The sequence below is a fragment of the Cyprinodon tularosa genome, unplaced genomic scaffold (assembly GCF_016077235.1).
Source record: "Cyprinodon tularosa strain WSP-4 unplaced genomic scaffold, ASM1607723v1 ctg115, whole genome shotgun sequence".
In the NCBI taxonomy this organism is placed as follows: Eukaryota; Metazoa; Chordata; class Actinopteri; order Cyprinodontiformes; family Cyprinodontidae; genus Cyprinodon; species Cyprinodon tularosa.
In genome coordinates this window covers 908,851-916,017 of record NW_024037948.1, presented here as the reverse complement: position 1 = coordinate 916,017, position 7,167 = coordinate 908,851, and positions in this window count along the sequence as shown.

Sequence of the window (7,167 nt, the reverse complement as noted above, 5' to 3'; positions counted from 1 at the left end):
GGCTGTTCCGTTTCGATGAAACAAGAAACCCTAGCAGGAGAAAAGAGGGACTGAAGATGAGGGATGGTTCTTTCTCATAAATTTGTCAGAGTTCTTTGTGTCCTGGGGAAAAGGAGCAGTATTGCGTATTTAGAGAAGCTTTCTTTATTGAGAAAATTGTGTGACTCTAGATATTTTAGCATATTTATATTATGCATTTTCAACATTGTATGCTGTATCCATGTGCGACTTCTCGATAAAGGTTTCCATAAATTCCTAAAATATGTGCCGTTGCAATCAGGGATATTCAAACCCCTCATCTCAAATGATATTTTAATTAATTAGATGAAAGATAATGGCAATATGTCATGGTCTTGGTTCTGCTGTTCTTTTCTTTGCTCCTTGTTTTCTAGATTTATTGGCCTAATTCCAGTTTTGTTGTATTTCTAGATTTATATTAGTTCTCATGTTTTTCTGTTGTCCTCTTTTGCCCTCGTGTGTGTGTATGTTCCTTTCCCCTTGGCTCCCTCGTTGTCTCCTCTCACACCTGTTCCTTGTCTGCTCGTTAGCCCTCCCTTTGTCTCTGTCAGCTATATATGCTCTCCTTCTGCTCTCACTCTTTGTTGGTTCCTTGTCTTTGCTGTCCTCCCATGCTGTTGTCCACGATCCTCGTCTCTCCCTGGCTCCTCGTGTTTGGTTTTCCCCAGATGTCTTCTCAGTTCTGGTTTGCCTTTCATTATTAGTTGGATTTTTGGATTCCTGCCTTTGTTTACTGTTTTGCCCCATTAAAACTCCCAGAAATCTCCTCAGCCTCTGCCTCTGCATTTGGGTCCTCCAAACCACAACCAAACCCTGACAATAGGAACCAACCACAATGGACCCAGCAGAGCCCAGTCTGGACACCCTGAGGGATTTTTTTCCTGAAGCTGGGAAAGGCTCTGGACACTATTGCCAGTCTCAGCCCGCCTGAGGAGAGGGTGAGTGCAGCTGGCCAACTAAGGCAAATTCTCCTCACAAACTGCAAACTCATTTCTCCCCCAGTGCTGTCTGAACTGTTTGAAGAGTTGGAGTGGAACCACCAAGCAGCCAGCGCCCAACTCTTCAACAGACCTCCACCACCCAAACCATCACTTCACCTCCTTCCAACTCTGCTCTCAATCGCCTCCAGTCCGGTTCCTCCACCTTCACCAGCTGTTGGTCCCCCCATGCCGTCTGCCTCCTCCAGGCGTAAGCGCCGCCGGGGGAAGAAATCTATTCCCTCTCCGGCGGGTCAGCCTGACGCCACCACTCCCTCTCCGGCGGGTCAGCCTGACGCCTCCACTCCCTCTCCGGCGGGTCAGCCTGACGCCTCCACTCCCTCTCCGGCGGGTCAGCCTGACGCCTCCACTCCCTCTCCGGCGGGTCAGCCTGACGCCTCCACTCCCTCTCCGGCGGGTCAGCCTGACGCCTCCACTCCCTCTCCGGCGGGTCAGCCTGGCGCCTCCACTCCCTCTCCGGCGGGTCAGCCTGACGCCTCCACTCCCTCTCCGGCGGGTCAGCCTGACGCCTCCACTCCCTCTCCGGCGGGTCAGCCTGACGCCTCCACTCCCTCTCCGGCGGGTCAGCCTGACGCCTCCACTCCTGTCAGCCAGCACATCCCAAGCCCTTCACCGGGCCAGTGTCCCTAGCTCCAGAGCCCTCCAGCGGGCCAGTGTCCCCAGCTCCAGAGCCCATTAGAGGGCCGGTTTCCCCAGCTCCAGAGACCATTAGAGGGCCAGATTCCCTAGCTCCAGTGCCCAGTAGTGGGGCGGTTTCCCCAGTACCTGAGCCCATTAGCGGGCCGTTTATCCTAGCGCCAGAGACGCCTGAGCCCGTTAGCGGGCCGTTTAGCCTAGCGCCAGAGACGCCTGAGCCCGTTAGCGGGCCGTTTAGCCTAGCACCTGAGACCCCTGAGCCAGCCCTGAGCCGTCTTGAGTCAGCTCTGTGCCTTTTAGAAACCCCTGACTCAGCTCTGTACCGTTTAGAGACCCCTGAACCAGCTCTGAGCAGTCTAGAGACCCCTGAGCCAGTTCTGTGCCGTCCAGAGACCCCTGGGTTAGCCCTGTGCCGTCCAGAGACCCCTGGGTTAGCCCTGTGCCGTCCAGAGACCCCTGAGTTAGCCCTGTGCCGTCCAGAGACCCCTGAGCAGAACTTGAAGGAGGTGTCTGAATTCGAGGTATGTGGCTTTACGCCTCCTAGGACCTCTCTGCAGGCGCTCCAGACCGCCAAGAGCCCTCTGCGGGCATCACAAGCCACTTCAGAGACTGAACCTTTGCCGCCATGGGCGGTTTCTTCCATGCTGGACGTGGAGCCGCAGTCGGCGGTCTCCTCTGTTCCTGTCCAGGGGCCGCAATCGGCGGGCTCCTCTGTTCCTGTCCAGGGGCCGCAATCGGCGGGCCCCTCTGTGGGTGTTCCTGAGCCGCAGTCGGCGGCCACCTCAGAGCCTGTTCCTGAGCCGCAGTCGGCGGCCACCTCAGAGCCTGTTCCTGAGCCGCAGTCGGCGGCCACCTCAGAGCCTGTTCCTGAGCCGCAGTCGGCGGCCACCTCAGAGCCTGTTCCTGAGCCGCAGTCGGCGGCCACCTCAGAGCCTGTTCCTGAGCCGCAGTCGGCGGCCACCTCAGAGCCTGTTCCTGAGCCGCAGTCGGCGGCCACCTCAGAGCCTGTTCCTGAGCCGTTGAAACGGAGACGTCGTCCTCCTCCAAGGTTCCTGCGGCTGCGTCTGAGGCGGCATCCTTCTCCAAAGGTTCTCCTTCGTCAGAGACGGCGTCGGCGTCCTGAGCTTCTGCCTCGCCTCGGGCCCCGCGGCCGGCCTCCTGAGCTTCTGCCTCGCCTCGGGCGCCGCGGCCGCCCTCCAGAGACTTTGTTTGCCCTCGCCCACCTTGGGTGGGTTGTTTTGGTTTTTGTTTGGACTCTGCGTTTGGTTTTGTATTTCGTGCCCTCCTTCCTGGTTCCCCCTCCGCCCACCCAGGGTGGGTTATTTTTTGTTTCTGGACATTTTGGGCGTCTGGGATCCGCCCTTAAGAGGGGGGCACTGTCATGGTCTTGGTTCTGCTGTTCTTTTCTTTGCTCCTTGTTTTCTAGATTTATTGGCCTAATTCCAGTTTTGTTGTATTTCTAGATTTATATTAGTTCTCATGTTTTTCTGTTCTCTTTTGCCCTCGTGTGTGTGTGTGTGTGTGTGTGTGTGTGTATGTTCCTTTCCCCTTGGCTCCCTCGTTGTCTCCTCTCACACCTGTTCCTTGTCTGCTCGTTAGCCCTCCCTTTGTCTCTGTCAGCTATATATGCTCTCCTTCTGCTCTCACTCTTTGTTGGTTCCTTGTCTTTGCTGTCCTCCCATGCTGTTGTCCACGATCCTCGTCTCTCCCTGGCTCCTCGTGTTTGGTTTTCCCCAGATGTCTTCTCAGTTCTGGTTTGCCTTTCATTATTAGTTGGATTTTTGGATTCCTGCCTTTGTTTACTGTTTTGCCCCATTAAAACTCCCAGAAATCTCCTCAGCCTCTGCCTCTGCATTTGGGTCCTCCAAACCCTGACACAATAGTTGGAGAAAAAATAATCAAGCAAAGGGATTATGATAAATTGACAAAAAAAGTTGATTTAACTAATAGGTTCAAATCAAAATTCAAAAATCATGTTTCTCTTTAGTGAGTTTTTTTTTTTATATCTTTAGGTCAGAACCCCTGTCAATTTGTAATGTGGGAAAAGATAAACAAAACTCTAACTCTGTAATTCAGTTTGCGCTACTGCTTCTGCCAGATTACATTTTTGTACTAGGAACCAGTAAAGACACAGTTGGAGTGGTCTAATCTACTGAAACTAAAGACAAGCTCCAATTTTTAATCCTTTTTTTTCTGACAGTGTATGATAGTGAGCTCATTTAGTGTATACTTGATGTGGTTGACAACATTTAGGTCCGAGTTTAAAAAATACACCTGGGTTCCTAACCATGCTCTGTTGTCTATCGCCCATGTTAAATAAAAGTGGTCCCAAGAATAGAGCCAGAGGAATATTCATTTTTGTTCATTTTAAAGTACACTACTACAAATAACAAACAGAATTCGCTATCTGCAAGATGAGATCAAGGGAGGAATGTACCTTGCATGTTTAATTATTGCTTAATATATATTTTGCCACTAAAACACTTACAAAATCCTTTATCAGATTTATATATGTTTTATGGTCAAGTGATGTCACATGAAAACGTCTGTTTGTTGTCATGACTAAATAATTAGGATAACTGACTTTTTTTTTTCATCCCACTGCCAGACAGGTTCACCTGCTTGAAAAGTTTTAAGTCTTATGATGAAGTCTGATAACCCTTGGAATATTTCCCTTTTTGGAAATTTTATACTCAATGGCCTTTGGGTGTGAGCAAAGGATATCCAGTCTTAAAGAGACAGCTGAATGATAAGCACTATCTGATTGACAAAGTGAAGTTGCTCAATGGTATGTATTCATGTAAAACATGCTAGTATAGACCCTGAAATCTATTACATGAAGCCAGATGAAGAATGTGTTGGCTATAGGATATCTGCCACATATCAGAGGAAGGAAACAAAAATATAAGCAAATAGAACTGAAAGGCCAGAAAGAAAAAAGGACACAATGAAGTCGGAAAGGATGTGAAGTGGTAAAGAAGGGAAGAACACACGAAAACAAGGTGGAAAGGACAGAACAACAAAATAAATGAAAGTAAGGAGAAAAGGGAAGGAAAAGGTATTGATGAATTAGGTAGGAAACAAGAATGAAACAATGAAGATTGATAGCACTCAAAGGAAAGGAGGATACAAAAATATAAGGAATTAATAACTCAAGGGACAACAGAGTAGACATTCCTATCCTTTTCAAAACTTCATAACTGTTCAAATGCAGTATTTTCCCCCCCCCCAGTATGCCTCCACCGAGAAGGTCATGTTTTTGTTGATTAGCAAAATAAAAGAAAAGGCTATTAAGGGATGGCTCTGAAGTTTTTACCACAAGTTCATTTTTGTTAGCCAACCTACAGTAAAACACGTTAAAGTTTGGTTTTGATCCTGATCAGGATTCGGAATTAAGATTTATTTGGTAGGATTTGTTAAAGATAATGAGGATGATCTTTTATTTCCGGGGTGGATCATCTAAGGAGAAATGGGCTTGTGAAGCTCTTGCACACGTTTAATAGGTGTTCCTTCTCAGGAGCGGGTACAGAGTTGTGCATGTGCATTTTAATAAGTGGAGAGGGTGGATCTTCTCAAAAATTCACGAAAATCCTCCGCTATACCTTTAAGATTCTAAAATGTGAAATGAGCTGCTTGATTCATGCTCTCATCATGCTTTCTAATTTAGGAAATAGAATAATATTACTTGCAATTATTATTTTTATTATATTTAATATGATTACTACCTTCTTCAGAATCCTCTTTGGAAATACTCGTAGATCCCAAGGAAACCAATCTGTCTGAATATACATTTAACATAAGAACATAAAAAAACTCTAAATGCCAAAGCTTATTGTTAACTTTGCAAATAAATATATTATGCCTGGATTTCTCCTCAGGATCAATCTGCATGTTATTTCTCTTCCTGTTTTAGCCCCTCTTCTGATAATAGTGTATGTAATAAGTAGAGGGACAGACCATCTTGTATGGCTATTAGCAGCTGATTTATCCAACCCCCTGCAGCTAATCTGTCTGATAAATTGTCAGCCTTAATGTCTACAATTTACTCAGTATTAAGTCAAGCTAAAACTGCTCTTCAATTTAGTTCTGGTTTGATATCTGGGAAAATATTTTTTTTATAGAAAATCCAACATTGACATGGGTAACAGAGAGGTTGTAAAATGTTTGAGACTGTGTGGAAAGAAGACGTGAAACCCCAATAAAACCAGATGTAGTCTGCAAACTTATCACAGTGATATGGCTCATGAAACGAGTCTTTTGAAAGAGAAATTTCTTCATTGTTGTTGGAATTGTCAGATTATCAGGTTGGTCAAATACATACATTATAACTTATTATGTGAAATCTAAAAACTGAAACAAAGAGTCAGAGAGTAGTATTTCAGCAGGAACACATTCATTCTAATTATCCTCCATGTGCAGGCATGATGTCACCATGCAGGTGCAGTGGTGAGGGATAAACCACTAAAGAGTACTTGTCACTCCTTTAACATCTCTAATTGGTCGCTGTTATTACAAAGCAGCTCTGGCATGCCTCGTCTGTGCTCTCTCTAAACCACTGCTCTGTTTTGTGGCAGTGTTTTTGTAATTAAGATGCATATCTTTCCTGCTGATTTCAGGTCTTTTGGGAGCTTACGTGCGATAGAAGGCACTAGCAACAGCATTACCAAGGCTTTGATGTGCAATACTTTATCATATACTTTGTTCTCAGTGTTTCCTTGGCTTGAAGGTGATGAAAAAAGATGAGATGGTGTCTTTCCAGAGATATAGTCTCTTTGGTGATGAATCATCTGAGCAGATTTTACGTACTTAACTGGAAACACTTTGATTTAAGTTATTCCAGGTGATTGTTTGTGTTTGCTTCTATGGCAAAGTATTACCCCTTCTGTTTGGCCATTACTTCTTAAGGAGCCATAAGAAAAAAACAACAACTACAAGCAAAGAAGATGTAACATGGGTAACAAGAAGAGGTAACATTCTCTATCCAAAATCCTTAGCCCAGTTTTGTTTAGAATATTTCTAAGCTAAATGCACATTTCAGGTATTGCTTTATTTTTTAATTGGAAAAATTAACATTAAGCAGACAAGCACTGAGCCAGCTTTCATGTCAAAGGGATGAAAGAGCACATACAGTTAGGGGTTTAACTAACAAATACTGCAGAATTGGAGAATAGAAATAGAAGGAAGTAGAATGTTGAAAAGTAGTCCCTACATCCTCCAGCAGCCTAAGCCTATAGTAGCATAACTAGAGATAGCACAGGATAACCCAACGTACTCTGAATATAAGCTTTATCAAAAAGGAGAGTTTTAAGCCTAATCCTAAACAAGATAAACATCTAAATACTTTATCTTAATACTTAACATTATATGTCTCATTTCATGTACGTAATATTTTCTTATTTCTACATTTTAGAAGTCTCCTCTAAGGTAGCCGATTCTTCATTTCTCCAGAAATTGTTTTTCATTTGTATCTATGAACCATAGATGCGTTTTGAGCTTGGCTTTGTGTAATGTGAAT